This window comes from Callithrix jacchus, chromosome 8 (genome assembly GCF_049354715.1).
Source record: "Callithrix jacchus isolate 240 chromosome 8, calJac240_pri, whole genome shotgun sequence".
Lineage (NCBI taxonomy): Eukaryota > Metazoa > Chordata > Mammalia > Primates > Cebidae > Callithrix > Callithrix jacchus.
Genome location: NC_133509.1, coordinates 57867850 through 57886195, shown reverse-complemented (window position 1 = coordinate 57886195; position 18346 = coordinate 57867850). Strand labels below are relative to the sequence as shown.

Genomic DNA, 18346 nt, shown 5'->3' with positions numbered 1-18346 from the left:
GACCTCAGGTGATCCACCCACCTTGGCCTCCCAAAGTGCTAGGATTACAGGTGTCAGTCACTGTGTCCAGCTACAAATAAAAAAAAAATTTTTTTTTAATTAGGTGTGATCTCAGCTGCTCAGGAGGTTGAGTCAGGAGGATAGCTTGAGCCCAGGAGGTCAAGGCCAGTGAGCTATGATCCTGCTACTGCCTGCACTCTAGCCTCAGCAACAGAGCAAAACCCTGTATATAAATAAATAAACAAATGGTATCTTGAATTTGGGATAGCTTAGGTGGACCCCTGGCCCCACTCCATGTTAAGCATCATTGGTTAGGGAGGGAAGCAACCCCAGCTCCTATGGCCTGCTTTTCATCCATTTTTTTGCTTTCCAGTTTTGTTAACCTGGGATGGAGACCTAATTTTTCCCGTGTTAGAAGGTCCAATATAGTGGGGTAAAGGCAGCAGTTTATTTGAATGGAAAGACCAGTTTTTGGAGCCAGACCAGGGGTTGACTCTCAGCTTCACTTTCTAGATGTGTGGCCTTTGGCAAGCTACTCCACCTCCCTAAGCCTCTGCGGCTTTTCCCTTTTTTTTTTTTTTTTTTCTGAGACGGAGTTTCACTCTGTCACTCAGGCTAGAGTGCAATGGCGTGGTCTCAGCTCACTGCAACCTCTGCCCCCCAGGTTCAAGCGATTCTCCCGTGTCAGCCTCCCAGTTAGCTGGGACCACAGGCACACCCCCACACTGGGCTGAATTTTTTAGATGGAGTTTCGCTCTTGTTGCCCAGGCTGGAGTGCAATGGCAGGATCTCAGCTCACCACAACCTCTGCCTCCCATGTTCAAGCGATGCCCCTGGCTCAGCCTCCCAAGTAGCTGGGATTATAGGCATGTGCCACTGCACCCAGTTAATTTTGTATTTTTAGTAGAGACAGGGTTTCTTCATGTTAGTCAGACTGGTTTTGAACTCACAACCTCAGGTCATCTGCCCGCCTCGGCCTCCCAAAGTGCTGGGATTACATGTGTGAGCCATAGTACCCAGCCAGCCTCTGCTTTATCATTGAGAAGATGTGCCCTGCCTCAGTTATCTGTGAGGATTCAGAAATAAACTGTCACATAGTATAAACTCCAAATGTTCATTTTCATTTCTTTCTCTCCCTTTTTTTTTTGAGACAGAGTCTTGCTCTGTCACCGAGGCTAGAGAGCAGTGGTATGATCTCAGCTCACTGCAACGTCTGCCTTCTGGATTCAAGCGATTCTTCTCCCTCAGTCTCTCAAGTAGCTGGGATTACAGGTGCCTGCCACCACACCCTGCTAATTTTTGTATTTTTAGTAGAAACGGGGTTTCACCATATTGGCCTGGCTGATCTCGAACTCCTGACCTCGTGATCCACCCACTTCAGTCTCCCAAAGTGCTGGGATTACAGACGTGAGCCACCGTGCTCGGCCTCTCTTTATTTTTCATGTGAACTTCAGGGTTTTGTTGTTGTTTAAGACCAGTAGGCTATAGCTGCTAGTGTGGGCCCTGGAGCCAGACCATGGAGGTTTTTGAGTCCTGGTGCTGTCACTCACTTATTGGCCATTGGACCTTGGGCCAGTTAATTCATTTGTTTGTGCCTTAGTTTCCTCAACTTTAATGTGACTAATAAAGGTATCTACCTCATGGGATTGAGAGGAGTAAACAATGTACGTAAAAGTGCTTGGAACTGTCCCTGTGCATTCAAGAAATATTAGAAATTATTGTTATTAGAATACAGGAGCAGCTGGGCATGGTGGCTCACACCTGTAATTCCAGCATTTTGGGAGGCTGAGGTGGGTGGATCACCTGAGTTCAGGAGTTTGAGACCAGCCTGGCTAAGATGGTGAAACACCATTGCTACTAAAAATACAAAATTAGCAGGGCGTAATGGTGGGCACCTGTAATCCCAGCTACTTGGGAGGCTGAGGCAGGAGAATCACTTGAACCTGGGAGGCTGTAATCCCAGCTACCTGGGAGGCTGAGTCAGGAGAATCACTTGAACCTGGGAGGCAGAGGTTGCATGACCTGGGATCGAGCCACTACACTCCAGCCTGGGCGACAGAGTGACTCAGTCTCAAAATAAATTAATAAATAAATACAAAAGCACTTAATGAGCTGATAAACTGAAGATGAGAAGGAGGAGCCAGAACCTCTCCTCCCCCTATCCAGTTCAGGGGACTGTGTAACTGCGTGGAGGAGGCAGAAGCTATCAGAGACTAAGGAGTAATTGCTGTGCTAGAGAAGGTTCTAGTACCCAATAGGGAGGGAGGGGGAATAATCAGGCAGGAAAAAGGGAGTGTAAAAAAGGAAACCTTGGGCGGCTCAGGGCTTGTTCTAAAGCTGATTTAAAACAAAACAAAACACATGTATGGTTTCTGCAGGCCACCGGATGAAAAGAAGAGGAGACAGGAAAGAGTTTAAAGAGGTCTGCCCTCCTTGCAGGAACCGGCTTGAAACTGGAGCTAGAGTAGAGGAGGCGGCCTGGTGGGCTGGCCGGCCTGCCCCGGCCCCGGTTCCAGCGAGGCGGGCGGACGCAAACAGACTACAACTCCCGGCATCCGCCGCGGCGGGCGGGCCGCTGCACCTGCTCAGTGGGGCCGCCCCGGGCGCCTGGGTATTGATTATTCCATTGTGTGGGACGCCACGACTCCAGCCAGTGAATGAGGCGGAGGAGTGAGGGCGAGGAGGAGGAGGAGGAGGAGGAGGAGGAGGAGGAGGAGGGCGAGGAGGGCGAGGAGGAGGAGGAGGAGGCAGGGAGCGAGCGAGTGCCCAGGGTGAATCAATGGAAACCCCCTCACGAAGCCGGGGAAACACTTCAGCCGCAGCCAAATAGCATTGATTATTTTCCTTCACTTCCCTCACCTCCGTGAATTTATTTATTTATTTATTTTTTCCATCTCCGTCCCCGACGCCCCGGAGCGAGCGCTGGAGGGAGGGAGGAGGAGGGGAAAAAAAGAGGAATCAACACATCGGAGAAGTCCCTTCCAAGAGCCGCCCCCTCCCCTCCCCGCCTCGCGCTGCTTGGCGGCCGCGGTTCGACTCCCGTCCCTGCTTCCAGCTGAGGTGTAAGTGCATCGATTTCCGATGCTGCTGGGTTGTTTTTTTTCTCCTCTCCCTCTCTCTCTTCTTCCCTTCCTTGCTCTTTGGAAGCTCAAGTCGGGAGAGGAGGCGCTCGGAGACTGCTGCTGGAGGGGACGGAGAGGGACGGGAAGGGCTGGGGGAGGGGACAAGGACAGACGGACCGACAGACCGAAAGCCCTGAGAGAAAGCAGACAGGGGTGTGGGAGGAAGAGGGCGTGCGCGGGGATGGGGGGGAAGCGAGAGATGCGGAGGTGGAGGGAGAAATGGGAAAGGAAAAGGCAGAGGCCCGCCGGACAGACGGAGGGTATCGAAAGCCTAGACGGACCGCGCCGAGCTGTGCAGGGAGCGGGGGTCCTGGAGGGAAAGGGAGGCCCGGTGAGTGTGAGGGCTTGCAGCTGTCAGCCTGGAGGGGCCTGGGTCTCGGCGGCCCCCCGCCGGCTGTGGGAAGGGAGAACCGCGGCCGGCGGGCTGATGGATGGGCTAGCACGCTGGGGCGTGGAGTGGGAGGGGTCGTGGATACCCTCAATCTTCGTTGGTTTTTGGCTGAAGTTGGGCTTTTCTTTCCTTTTTTTTGAAAGGGTTGAGTAGGTGAGGGGAGGCCACAACCCCATTCAAGGTGAAGCGTGTCTCTGTCCTGCTCGCCCACCTCCACTACCCCCATCTGCTCTTGGCTGCCCCTCTGAGTAGCCCTATCATTATCAAGCACAGGACCAAGCTTCTCTCTGCGCCTGTAGCCCCGCTGATCTCTGTCCATGTGTCCCTGACTTTTGATTTTGCTGTTATTCATCTCATCTCTTCCATCCCATCCATCTCTGGGTCTGTATGTCACTGTCTCCGCTTGTGACCCTTCCCATCCGAGTGATCCTCTCCTTCTGTGTCCCTGTCACTATGTGTCATGCCTTGGCTGCCTGTTCTGTCGGTCTTGGACTCCATGCCTGCTCCTTCAGAATCTGTTTGGATATCTCTGGCCGTTTCAGGTTACTTTGGAATTTGCTTATCAGTCATGTTTGTGGTGGTCACAGTTAGGGCCTGGAGGAGTGGGATGGTGGACCAAATGTATCTCCCCCAAAGCCTCTAGTGCCTTCAGCATGGCCAGGACAGCTTCCTCTTCCACCTTCACGAGGGAAGCTTTGGAACTTCCTAGCATTGTTGACTATTCCCTTTGCCATGTGCCCGACTCCCTCATCAGAACCTCACCTTCTGGTCTCCTGTGTCATCTGCCTTTCCAGGAACTTCCCACCACAAACCTTTTCCCTGCTGACTTAATTTTACTCCCTTCCCCCACTTTATCATTGTATATTTTTTATTTCCCCATCTTGCTTCATCCCTTTTTTTCATCTGTCTCCCATCATCTCTCAAGAGTTTCCACCTTTGTTCCCATAATCTGCCCTCTTCCTACCTTTTGTACTTGATCACTCTAAGTTTCTTTTATCCCTTTCCCTCTTACCCAGCATTTTAACCCCAGCAGCAGAAGGTACCAGCAAGCAAGGGGCTGGGAGAGGTGCGGGGTACGGTTTGTGAAGGCACATTAACAGGCCAAGAAATAAATTTAATTGGCTTCCAAGGGCATATAACCCCTTCATCAATCAGTGCCATTATGTCAGTTAACTGTCAACTTTGATTTTGTAAGGGGACATTCCCTAGGACTCTAAGCTCCTCCCTGCCTAGCTGCCCCTCATCCTTCAGTTCATTCTAGATATCAGTTGCTTTTTCTTCACTTTTTAGTTCGTCTTCTTCCTTGGCCCCTGCTATTATCATAGCACCATTTTTTTTATGAGGCAGTGTTTATTAGTGTCATAAAAGATATCGTATCTGAGGAGCCAGGTTCATTTCAGCCTGAAGAACAGTAAAGGTAGATAAAGGATCTAGAGAGTTTACCTTGGTTTTTAGCCCATCATTGTTTTTCCAAATCTCAGGGTCTTGGAAAGGCAAGAGGAGGAGGGAGAAATGGGCAGAAGATAGATGATTTCAGAGGTGAACTGAATTACAGAAAGGAAGCGGTGGTCAGTGCAATAAACACATGAGGTAGAGAAATGTATGATGTGAGGGAGGAAAATCTGTGCAGACTGGGGGCAGGGGAAGAACCAAGGGGTGATCAATAAGAAATTGGAAGAATGAAACAAAACGTGTTGATAGCAATACAGAAGGTAAAAGGAAGAGAAATAATAGAATATTCCTAAAGAGGAGGTCAACAGAAAAAGCACTGTGAAATTAATACAATGGTAAAGTGGGGGAAGGGAGGAACTGCTGAACAAGATGAGGTGGGAAAAGACTATGGTACAAAGGAGGTAAATGGATGGCAAAGGAAGGAGTGCTGAGGCAGATCAGAGCTGCGCAGAGCTTGGTAGGGGGAAAAGAGGAGAGGATGAGGTATCAAAGGAAACAAATGCCTCTGGTGTGAGGAGGACACAGCGTGACTGATGCAAAGAGAGTGAGAGCACTGCAGGGGGTGGGGCGGGTGGGGGAGTGGAAAAAAAGCATAGCAGAAATAGCAGAAATACCACTGGGCGAAGCCCCAGAAGAGAGAAATGCCCAAGAGACGGAGAGAAGGCAGAAATATCTGGAAGAGAGAAGGAGAGAGAACCTCATGAGCATTCATTTCATTGGCCTAATCACTCACTACCCTACCAAAGCCTTTGTATTTCATTCCCAAGCCAGAACACAAGCAAAGAGATGAAAAAGTAGAATTCCTATATACTTCAGCTGAGAGGAGCTTGAATCTTCCCAGCCCCTGAAAATCAAAGACCTCAAGGCTCTGATGTCATAAACTGCTGGTATTGCCTTGGCAACCTGACAGGGTTCCTCCCTCCATGATGTCAGAGGCAGCTGGTGTTACCTTGAGACCCATACAGGAACAACTTGCTGCTTTGCTGGGGTGCTGTATCACCTATGGGGCCAGGGCCTGGGTTGAATTTGTAGGATTTCTGACCCTGGTAGCTTGACGTTGCCTCCCTGGAGCTGTTCTCAGCTCAGAACAACAGTTGTCACAAATAACTTGCTTGTGAGTGCCTGAGGTTTGCCAGAGCCTGACAGGAGAAAGAGGAAGGAACCTAAGACAGAGCATTGACGTTGGGATGGTTGGATGAAAAGGCAGGCAGAGATGGCAGAGGAGGACTAGAAATGGCAGGTACGGATTGTGAAAGAAGGGCTTTGTGAGCAGGGAGGAGAGTTGTTGAAAATGTAATGGCTTTGGGTTTAGGAATGAAGACTAAAGCTGGAATGCAGAGAGAAAGGGTCAGGGCTGTGTGAGAATGTAAACTCATTTAGGGATTGAGAAAAGGGAAGGTTTGTGAAATGCCAGAGGGCACAGTAGAATCTGGCTATACAGGAAGGGGGAAAATGGGACAGAATCCCCTAGTCTGAGAGACTAAGCTGTCTGGTGAGACACTCAGGGTTGGTCACATGGGCATCTGAGAAGTGGCTACATCTGTCTAGTTTCTGATTGTTTTCCAGCACCTAGCACAGTGTCACACAGAAAAGGCTCAATAAATATCTAATGATCAGATGTTGAATTAGTAGGGAGAGGCTGGGGAAAGAGTTACCACCTAACTTTCACCAACATCCCCACTGAAGTCTACATTAACAAGCAAATTGGGAAATCAGAAATTGGAGGGAATGGCTAGAGGGTAGTTAACCAGTGACAGTGAGATCTGAGGCAGAGAGGAGAGACTAGGTTAGGGTCACACTTGGAGGCAGCCAGGGGAACACTCAGGGCTGATGTGTAGTCTTTGTAGAGATATTTGGAGAAAAATATGAATGAACAGCCCTAGGAGCCCAAGAGGAAGATGTGGAGGAGGGAAGAGAAAGGAGGTGGTTTCCAGAAAAGGTTGAGAGTTGTTTCCAAAGAGTTGGCACATTTGAATTAAAAGTAGCATCCCCGCCCCATTCCCAGTCATGAAACTACAATTGAGTTGGTCATACCCATATATATATATACACACACACACACACACACACACACAATGGCCACAAATAAAGGGTTCATAAATCAATACCAGACCCATTCTAAACACCTATCCCCATCCAGGTGATTATTAATACAAGGAAGTCAGCATTGGCCATGTGGGCCAAAAGGCCAGAGGAGGCAGAAGTTACTGCTGCCCAGATCTTGAAGTAAAGAACCCTCTGAGGGTTCTTTGACACTTGACTGTTCATTGTTGAAAGACTCCTGAGATATCTAGAAGAGGGGGAGGCAAGAGATGTAAAGCTCACCACAACTCTCAGCGAAATCTGCAGAAAGAGGTCTAAATACATAGAAGCTATAGAGAAGAAAGATGCACCCAATCAAAAATCATGAGGTTGACAAAGGGCTGAAAAGACCCTGAATGGGTTGAGAAATGTAGGAAAGAAGATGGGAAAGAGCTGGGAGCACTGGAGGACAATCTGGCTATAAGAAGAAAGGCCAGGGCAGCTAGAGAAGGGGCTGGTAGGCGGGGGGCCTGAAGGAAGGACAGTGGTGGCTGTTACACTGTCAGCCGCCGCCACGGAGTTGGGCAGCTCATATTTTGCAGCAGGCGACAGGCTGTCGACACAGTGGTCCGTTACCTCACCGTTAGAAACTCATTTCATTGATTTTTCCATCTTTCTTCTCGAGCTCCTCACACTAAGCTCGGTCATCCCACCACCCACGTTCCCAGAGCCCCTTGCCTCTCTGGGGAAAGTCCCAGGGAACTTCCTGCCCATTCTTCCTCCCCAGGCTGCCAAGGCAGGGGTGAAAGATTTAAAAGTAACTTCAGGACCTCTAGGGTAATCCCATGGGCTCTAAGTGGCTTCCTCAGGTAGGAACTAGTCCAGAGACCAGGGCCCCCATGTGCAGTTGTTAAGGGGTAACAGGGCTGATGTCCACTCACAGTCCTGTCACCAAGCTGAACCACTGGCATGGTGGCTGCATACACCTGGAGGAAGATCTCTTTTTCCAATTCCTCCTGAGACAGCTCAGCACCCCTCAGCAATTTTTACCCCCAAGTCTAATGAGAGAATAGGAGCCCTCTTTCTGTATTTGGCAGGAACACGAGATTACATCAAAGCTAAAGTTCAGGCCTTGGAATTTCCAGCAGGGCCAACCACTGGAATGTCACATGCCTAGGGTCCTGTGCAATCAGACATGAATGTCCCGGGGTGTGCAAGACCTCTCTGCAGAGACAAGGTTTATGCATGGAAGGTCTGGTCTTGTGAAGCATGTTGATATGATGCAAGTGGGTGTGGGCAGGAATTTAACTTCATGTATGCACATTTCCCTAGTGCCTCCTCCAGTCATTGCTAACTGCCCTGGACCTCTCCCTTTGGGACTGGGCTTGGGCTAGCGGTCAAGAGTCAATTTCCAGTCATTTGGCTTCTCACTGAAGGAGGGCAGAGGGTGGGCCAGGAGTGTTAGATTGCGTTTCCCCGAGGACCTAATGGGGCAAATGCCATTTCCATCCTCAGACTTCATTCCTTGTTGTGTGATCCCCTTTCCTTCACCTCATCTCAAGCCTCTGTCTTCTTTTTTCCTGGGCCATGAGAGATTTTGCTGCTCTCCTTTACTTGCAGGCCTCTTGCCTCCATCACAGTTGTCTGCCTTTCTCCCCATCATCTCTGTGTTCTGTATTACTGGTCTGCTTGGGCCACAGATGCCTTTCTTCTTCTGATTTCCAGCTTCTTCAGGCTATGTGGTTTCCACAAACCTACAGATAAATACTGCTGCTTTAGGGAAAGAAGTGCGCTTGAGGTTAGGATGAGAGAAGGCCAGGGAAAGATAAGAAAGAGGTTCAGGGAAGATTTAGGCAGGGAGAAGTTGGGGGACGGTATGACAGAGATAGGAGTCAAAGGTGAAAAACCCATGACTTGGAGATGGCCACAATTTAAATGAGAAAGGAAGGCAGTAGGCTGTGAGGACTAAGAAATTGGAGAGAAAACAGGGAGCCTGACCCCCCACAGGAAAATGAAAACAGCTGAGGAGGGAGGACGAGTGCGCTCCTCCCTCCTCAGGCCGTGGTCTCAGCCTACGTGTCAGTCCTGAGTTCAAGCCGTGCTGGCTTTGACCCTTACAGGAGGAACTGAAGTGGCAAATTAATGACGATAATGAAGTCACTGCTCCTTGTTTGTCTTTGCTGGTTTCCCCTTGAGATTTGTCCTTTGGCCAGACAGGGCAATGTGGGGGAGGGGAGAGACAGGAGCCGTGAAGGGCGGGGGAGGTGGAGGGAAAAGAAGATGGAGAAATGGCAATGTGGAGGACAAATCGACTAGGGGAGAAAAAAAGGGAGCGTTCTAAGTGAAGCCAGGAATTGAAGAGAGGAGCGGGAAGGGAGACAGGAAAAGAGAATGAAAGAGGAGAGGGGTGCATAAAAACGGCCAGAGAAAAGAACAGTGGGGGACAGGGAAGGGAAACCTGGAAGGAAGAGCAGAAAAAAAGGAGGGAGACGGAGAAGTGGAATGGAGAAATAGCGAGCCAGAGGGAAAGAATGTGGCCAGGGCTGCAAAAGCTGCAGCTGGCAGGGCCAGTGGGCGGGGCCTCATCTCCATCTCTAATGGCTGTGAAATGAGGTTAGCTCCATTAGAGGCAGGGAGAGTGTAACGAGATCACACTCATTAGGGCTGGGCCATCCCAGTAATTACCACCACCCTAAACACACCCGAGACAGCCAGCCTGGCCAACCACAGGCTCAAGGCAACACACACTGAACAAGACACCCTGCTACTAAACGGGAAGCACAGGCAAGTGTACACGGAGGACCTGGGAAAATCCAGCCAGGGAAAACAAGCACCTTCACCAACCCCAAAGAAGTACTGGGACAAAGCTGTAGCCAGGTTACCAGCTTCCCCACATACAATAAAAAACAACAAACATACCCCCAACACAGGAAACAAGGCACATGGATGAATAATTATTTCCATTTATTGATTACATCCAGAGTGCCAATCTCAGTGGACACAACTTCATGAGGTACTATTCCCCCGTCCCTTTTTTTTGTTTGTTTGTTTCTTTTTTTTTTTAAAGACAGGGTCTTACTCTGTCACCCAGGCTGGAGTGCAGTGCTAAGATCTCAGCTCATTGCAACCTCTGCCTCCCGGGTTCAAGCGATTCTCCTGCCTCAGCCTCCTGAGTATCTGGGATTACAGGTGTGTGCCACAATGCCCAGCTTATTTTACTGTAATTTTAGTAGAGACAGGGTTTCACCATGTTGGCCAGGCTGATCTCAAAACTTCTGACCTCAAATGATCTGCTGACCTCGGCCTTCCAAAGTGCTGAGATTATAGGTGAGTACCCGGTCTGCCCCATTCTCTATATGAAGGGACTGAATTGAGAGTTTAAACAACTTACCTGAGGTCATTTACATATTAAGGTACAGAAATAGAATCTGATTCCAGGTCTGTCTGACTCTAAAGGCTATTGGGTTTTTCTTTTTTTTTTTTTTTTGAGACAGGGTCTTGCTCTGTTGTCCCAGCTGGAGTGCAGTAGTGTGATCTCAGCTTACTGCAACCTCTGCCTCCCAGGTTTTTAAGTGATTTTCCTGCCTGAGCTTTTTGAGTAGCTGTGACTACTGGCATGTGCCACCAGACCTGGATAATTTTTCTATTTTTAGTAGAGATGGGGGTTTCACCAGATTGGCCAGGCTGGTCTCAAACTCCTGGGCTCATTATCCACCTGCCTCAGCCTCCCAAAGTGCTGGGATTACAGGCATGAGCCACCATGCCCACTCAACCCCTAAAGGTTGTTTTTATTTTATTTATTTACTTTTTTATTTTTTTCAAGATTTTTTCTTGCACTGTGGCTCAGGCTAGAGTGCAGTGGTGCGATCTCAGCTCATTGCAACCTCAGCCTTCCGGGTTCAAGCAATTCTCCTGCCTCAGCCTTCTGAGTAGCTGGGCTTATAGGCATGTGCCATCATGCCTGGCTAATTTTTGTATTTTTGGTAGAGACAGGGTTTCACCATGTTGGCCAGGCTGGTCTCAAACTCCTGACCTCAAGTGATCCACTGCTTTAGCCTCCCAAAGTGCTGGGATTACAGGCGTGGGCCACTGCACCTGGCCCTAACGGCTGTTTTTAAATAACATCAGACTGCTTGTTTGATGAAGTTCATATGCTAATATGGATACACAATATCTTCAACTTTAGGAGATATTGTCACAAATGGGTATGTATATCATTCAAATAACACTACCTGCCATTATCGATCCCTCCCCTCCCATCCCTTCCCCTCTTTCCCTTCCTTCACACAGGGCATGGCCAGTGCCCCTGCATAGACTGGAGTGTGAATGACACACCCTGGAGTCGCACAAAGCAGTGGTCCTGTTCTGGCCCATCTTATACTAAGAACAAACCAAATGGAAGACAGCCATCTAGCACCTGCAAGCTCAAAGAGGAGCATGATAGTACTTATGCTGAAGTTGACACACAGAGTAACACAATCAGACTTAGAAGGCCTCATTCAAAATGCATACCGGCCAGAGTTCAGCAGCTTACAAATTAACCCAAGAGCAGAGGCACTGACATCAGGGTACCTGAGTTCCAATCTCAACTCTAGTTCTTTTTAAGCGGGAGATCTTAGAAATTAATTAACCCATCTAAGTCCATCTCCATGTTTATAAACTAGGAATGAATACATAGCTGCATCTATTGCATCAGACTGTAGTGGAGGATTAGGTGATGTGATACTTGCCGAGGGCCTAGCACAGTGTCTGGCCATGGCAAACATTTAAAGATGTTAGCTGTTAACTATTATTACAATTAGTTGTTTGTAATAGCATTTAAATGTGGTCATTACATCACACAGGTTCACAAAATAAAATAACCAGAAAGACTTATTTACATACACGATCACTTAGGATGGTTTCTTTCCAAGTTCTGGGAGACCAGATTCTTTAGCAGTCTCCCATGCCAGGAGCAGAAAGGATTCTGATTCTGATTTTAAGGGCACAACTCCCTGTCTCTTCTTCACCCAGTGCTCATATAGAAGGGGGGACTCCGAGCTGGCTTGTGGTTGTCTAAGCCTGCGGTGTGTAGAACATGAGAACCACATCTAGCAGGATGTGAGTCTCTCCAGTGTACTATAAAATCACACAGATCTGTGCAGCACAGCAGCTCCATACTGCTGTCCTAACACATCCAACACTTTCCAAGTCCTCAAGGGAGACACTGCCCCCACTAGTAGCAGACACTCTGCAGCACACCTCAACAAATCCGTGCAAATGTGAACGGGTGCGATTTCAGTCTGCCGCTTCCCTTGTCCTGTCTGCTCCCTACTACCCCCATCTTCTCCCTGAGCCTGCCCTTTTCTCCTTACACCTCACCCAATTTCCTCATGCCCACCTTAAGCATCTTGCAAAAGTATAAGACACAGCCTCCTTGCTACCTCCCTCTCACTGAGGACAAGCCACTATCCCAATCTGGTGCCAGAGCTGGGAGGCCTGGAAAAGATTTAATATATGCAAATCAAGACTTAACTTCATCTTCCTCCTCACTTCCTGACCTTTCCCTCTCTCCTTCCTTTCTTCCACCCTCTTCTCTGCCTTAGCGATCTTTCTTTGCCCTCTACAACACTCCTTTTCCTGCTTGTCTCATTCTCTGCCATACTGGTTCTTTCTCTCTCTTTTGGACAAAACTTATCTTGCACAAAGTAAGCACTGCTTAAATATTTATAGAAGAGGAAAGTTCTAGGAGAGATAGGTAGAATTAAAAGGGAAGAATCAAAGTACTGTTTGTTTTTCTTTTTAAATATATGTTAAGATGTAGAGATAGAGAAAATGATAGTTTTAAATGCAGGGATGACTTGAATAGGATCTTTGGAAAAAAGGAGACATGCAGGGAAAGGCCAGAATAGTTTTGATCCAAGTATTAACTGCTTCTGTGCAAGTGTGAGCCTGGGCAAAACTTCTACTCTTTGCTCTGGAATAATGGGTATCTCTAGGCCAACAATTAAGAGGGATAAGTAAGAAGTGAACTCCATGGCTGAGTAGACGAGATTTAAATCCTGTCCACCTAAGATTTTGCCCTCAGTTGAAAAGGGTAGAGATTAGAGGATGAGTCGGTCAAGAAAGTGGTGAACAGAGGCCAGGTGTGGTGGCTCATGCCTGTAATCCCAGCCCTTTGGGAGGTCGAGATGGGTGGATCACCTCAGGTCAGGAGTTTGAGACCAGCCTGGCCAACATGGCGAAATATACTTCAAACACTAAAACATGCTTCAAATACTAAAATTAGCTGGGCGTGGTGGTGGGCACCTGTAATACCAGCTACTCAGGAGGCTGAGGCAGGAGAATCGCTTGAACTTGGGAGGCAGAGGTTGCAGTAAGTGGAGATCGTGCCATTGCACTCCAGCCTGGGTGACCGAGTGAGACTCTGTCTTAAAAAAAAAAGTGGGGGGGTGAACAGAAGGAAAGTTGTCAGCCTCTGTGCAAACACTGTGCTCTACTCTATGATGGGAAAGAGCCAAGAGAGAGGGAAAGGACTACCCTCATTGAACACCCAGTAAATGCACTTTACATAATTACCTATTCTGGTCTTCACAACTGAGTCAGGAAAATATCATTATTCTGATTTTCCCAGATAAGGGGACTAAGGCTCCATAAGTAACTTCCTAAAGTTTCACAGCTAGTGAGTAGTGGAGCAAGGATTGAACCTGGCTCTCTGCATGGATCCAAAGCCCGTATTCTTCCATTGCCCTTAAAAATGAAGCTCATCTAGTTATAGTTTACTTGCTGTTTATATCAAACAATCTCCCTTACTAGGGGTACACATATCTCATCCTTCCTGTTCCTCTTCTCTCCATGGTCACCTCCTCTTATAATCAACAGGTTGAGACAAAAAGGGGAGAAAGGTGAGGACAGGGAGAGTAGGGAAGAGTACAATGCCTTAGGCAATAATTTAAGAGGAATAAATAAGAAAAAGGTTCTAAAAGTGGCTCTGAGTAAGGGAAAATAGGTAAACAATTAGAAAAGTAAAAGGCAAAACTGTTTGGAAGGCCAGACTAGGTGGTTTATGCCTATAATTCCAGCAGTTTGGGAGGCCAAGGTGGGCAGATTGCTTTAGCCCAGTAATCTGAGACCAGCCTGGGCAACATGGTGAAACCCCGTTGTTGTTTTTTTCTTTTTTTTTGAAACCCTGTCTTTACAGATGTTACCTGGGCATGGTGGCACATGCCTATAGTCCCAGCTACTGGGAGGGAGGCTGAGGTGTGAGGATCATCTAAGCCTGCGAGGCAGAGGCTGCAGTGAGACAAGATGGTGACACTGCACTCCAGCCTGGGAGACTGAGCAAGACCTTGTCCCCAAAAATAAAATGCTCACAATTGTTTGGAAGGCCCTGAAGTGGAAATCATTGTATGCAAACTTGATGGTGCCCTGATAGTCTTTGCTTGGAAAGCCTTTGCCATGGAGTTGGATTTGGAGAAAGGGGAGAGGAGAGGAGTTGTTTTGTTTTGTTTTTGGTGGGGTACTAGGGAGGAAAAAGCCAGTCAGGCCCCATTAGTCCTGCCCTCTCCTTGGTGATAGTCCCTCTGTAACCACTAGGGAGCAGTAGTGTGTCTTTTCCTCTCTTCATCAGCCAGAAGTGGGAGGGGGCTGTACCAACAGGAGTCCTGGTCTCACTGAGGGATCGGAGGAAGCACACCTTGTCAGCTTTGTCTCCAGCTCTGCCCACCAGCCTGAATCCACGACCTGGCTCCTCTTCAGTGAGGAGCAGATTTTGTCCTTTCTCACACTTCAATTTTGTGGTTCTTCCTTTTGCCCATGCCCTTTGGCTCTTGTAATTCTCTGGTTCTTAAGTCTCACTGTTTCCCCTGTCTTGCTCAGTCAGAGCCTGCCTTTTCTGCTTTCCACCTGTGTTTCTGCAACTTTACATCTGAGCCTCTTATCTCTGTCTCGTCACATTTCTCTCTCTCTGTAGCTTTCTGGGTCCTAATGTGTATCTTCCCACCTCCCATGGAAGAATATTTGCAGCTCAGTAATTATGACTGTGTATGTTTTTATTTCTAGGGCATTAACTCCCAGGCTGAGTCTTGAAAGTAGCACTTCCATCCTCCCTTTCTCATCCTGAAGAGTAAACAGAGACTTGGGTCTCGACAGAGGAAGAGGGCAATACCGAAAGGAAAAAATGTCTTCTATTTCTCCACACCTTTATCTCTGTCGTCACCTTCCTCCCCTCCTCAGCCTTGTGAGGAAACAGTGCATTAGGGGAGGAAGGTGGAATGAAGGGGCAGCAGGGAGCTCTGGAGACTAAGGGCCATTTTGGAGCTGCAAGATTCATCTCAGGGGTTGACTACACCCTCAGAACTCTCCACCCTCCCTTGGCTCCAGGCCTCCCTCCTCCCCTCCCCCTCAGTGGCAGCAGCCTTGTAATTTAAAGCTCTCTCTGTCGCCTCTAATGTGATCCTCTCGTTTTATTGACTCTCTCTGCCGTCTGTGGCGCCCCTTCACATCAATCTCCTCTCTAATCACACCGCCGCCACAGCCTTCTCTGTCTCCCCTAACCCCTCTCCTTCGCAGAGGACCCCCGGCCCTTGACTCTACCCAGGTTGTTCCTGGACCGTCCCAAACTCCACCCTACACCAGATCCACCTTCTTCCTCCTTTCTCCTCTTGCTTCCTTCGAGGCAGGAATGTCCGGGCCTTTCAAGGGTCACCTTGTCCCTTTACCCACATGTGAGATGTATCCCCAGGGTTAGAGGATGGCCTTAGGAAAGCCGGGAACTAAAGGGAAAAATGGTGATGGGTGAGGATGAGCAAGAATCTTGGCCTGGGGGTGGCAGGAGTGGGATGACTCTTAGGCCTGTCCATTTCTGCGCTGTCTCTAGTTCAAGGTAGGAAGGGCAAAGAAAGGGACCTAGAAATTCAGAGAGGGAAGGAAGGAAAGATGGAGAAGTGAAAATGCAATGAGGGGGAAAAAAAGTGAAAAAATAATTGCTGCAGCTAAAGGTTTGTAATAAATAATGGGTGATGGGAGAAGCTCCGAGAAGAAAGGGGGAGGAGGAATTGGGGTGGGAGGAGGATGCACTGAGGCAGAGATAAATTTGCAATTGAAATTCTTTCCTGAAGAGGAGGAGGGTTAGGTTGGGAGATGGGGAAGAGATTTGCAATTTTAAATAGCTGTCAATCTACCCTTGGCCGGATCGGAATCTCACCTACAAACTAGCCAAAAGCTAAGCTCCTTTGGCTTCTAGCTATTAATCAGCTGTATATTTTCCCAGTTCTAGGAAATAGATGCTTTGAGAAAGGATCTAGGAGTTACTACAGGATTTGGGTCTTAGGTCTGCCTAGCCCTACTCTGAGCTGTGATCTAGCGTTGTGAGTCAGGAGCCAGGAATGAGCTGGTAGGTGTAGACAGGGTGAACTCTAGCATTTGGGCCGGCTGGGAGAGAGCACCCACCTGTGTTCAGCTCTTGGCGGCAGGGCCTACGACAGAGTCCCCTAGCCCAGAGTCAGTTATTCCCCCTAGGTGGGGATGTGGAAGGGCGTTGTGGCCCACCCTGTGAGTGACAATAGAATGGCAGACCCTCACAAACCAGCACCCTTACCCCCTCCCCCACCACAGATTCTGCAGGAAGAATGCCTTTCTCAGTCAACATCAGGACTTCTGCTTTCTGGTTATCTAGAAATCGGCTCTCCTCAGTCCAATTCCTTCACTTCCCTTTTGGTTCCCCAACTCCCCACCTCCCCATCCCTTCCACCCCTTTCCCAGGTGCTGATTTGCATTTTAATTAGCATGGTAATCCCACCCCACTCAGTGTTCCTTAATGGCTCTGACTTCTTGCCAGGCTAGACACCCCCAGGAGGAGGGAAGCAGGAATGGGGCTTTCATGCTAGGTGGGGCCAGACCAAGGACCCATTCCAAATAAAAAAATCTGGAGGTGAGGGTTACAGGTAGCCCAGGAAAAGAGAGACCATGCCATTCATCCCTTATCCAAAGCACTACCAGTTTAATCACTAAAGATCTGCTAATATGAGAGCTAGAGAGGATGTAGATGGGCCAACTGGGACCTTAGGGGAAGTTTAGGATGGTGAGGTATGGGAACTGGTGAGTTTGAGGGGGAGGTTTCTGATTTAAAAAAAGAAAAAGGATGGGAGACTTGGTGCTTCTGTCAGCTGGGGGCAGCCCAGGAATCCTCATTTCATTCAGTGTGTGTGTGTGTGTGTGTGTGTGTGTGTGTGTGTGTGAGAGAGAGAGAGAGAGAGAGAGACAGAGAAAGAGATGGAGTTTCATTCTTGAAACTCCCAGGCTGGAGTGTAATGGCGCAGTCCCAGCTCACTGCCACCTCCACACCCCTGCATCAAGCAGTTCTTCTGCCCCAGCCTCCCAAGTAGCTGGGATTATAGGTGCGCCAGCACCCAACTAATTTTTTTGTATTTTTAGTGGAGATGGGGTTTCACCATGTTGGCTAGGCTGGTCTCAAACTCCTGACCTCAGGTGATTTGCCTGCCTCAGCCTCCCAAAGTGCTGGGATTACAGGTGCGAGCCACCACGCCCAGGCTGGAATCCTCATTTCTAGTCCTTTGGAGTCTCATTTTGCCTGTATTGTGTGTGAGGGACAGTCTAGCTGGGTGGAGTCTAGACCAAAGCTCTGGGGTTTACTTAGTGCCTCATCACTGATTTCTAGTTTCACCATCTTGGAGCTGTGTGACCCTCAGTAGCTTACCTGACCTGTCTGTTTCTTGGCTGCCCCATCTGTAAAATAAGGTTGCTGTGAGATTAAATGAGATGATTAATATAAAGCATTTAACACAGTGCCAGGACCACAGTATATGCACCTTCATAGCTATTAGTAATATTATTACTATTACTTATTATTTGTTATCTCTTTCGGGAGGAGAAGGCAACAGACTAGCTGTTATCTTTTAACTGACCAGAGAAGCTCCCATCTTTTCCATGTGCTGTGACCAGAGATGGATCTGGAAGGCACTGGAGAGAAGCATGGTACCTGCATGCCAGGGGAAATCAGTTGTGCCCTATCTCTGGCAAGACTTAGGGAATTTACCTCTTCAGGGTATGGAAAAATCCAAGGATCTTTCCTAGAATTCTGCCATTCAAAAGACACTGTGACAGCATTGACTGTGGCAGCATTGTTTTCTGTGCTAAAAATAGAGCAATAACTAAAGTCCCCATCATTCTGGCTGCTGGAATGGAGAGAAAATACATTGTAGGAGGCAGCAGTGGAAATGAGAGGCCAATGTGGTGTCTGTTGCATTAGTTCAGGAAAGAGATGATAATGGGTTGCCTTCTGTGCTGCCCGGTTTCAGTAGGCCTCAGGATGATGTTAGTGAAGGAGATAAATGGAGGCATTGACATGTTTTAGAGGTCA

At 48.4% G+C, this 18346-nt stretch overlaps 2 protein-coding genes across 32 annotated transcripts in view; one reads left to right on the top strand and one right to left on the bottom strand.

The window, feature by feature from the left end:
* THTPA (thiamine triphosphatase) overlaps positions 1-18346 on the bottom strand; it is a 56466-nt gene that overhangs the window by 14491 nt on the left and 23629 nt on the right. The gene's annotated exons all lie outside the window — the stretch shown is intronic.
* ZFHX2 (zinc finger homeobox 2) overlaps positions 1-18346 on the top strand; it is a 35065-nt gene that overhangs the window by 1689 nt on the left and 15030 nt on the right. For 2 of the 10 annotated variants that reach the window (XM_078334572.1, XM_078334569.1), the window contains exon 1: positions 2721-3062. The exons of 2 other annotated variants lie outside the window; for them this stretch is intronic. The gene's annotated coding sequence lies outside the window, so the exon portion shown is untranslated. Of the gene's footprint in view, positions 1-2569; positions 2612-2720; positions 3063-3373; positions 3454-10158; positions 10315-18346 lie in introns of those variants that run through there. 6 more of the 10 variants (XM_035260145.3, XM_035260142.3, XM_078334571.1 and 3 more) reach the window with 5 other exon arrangements.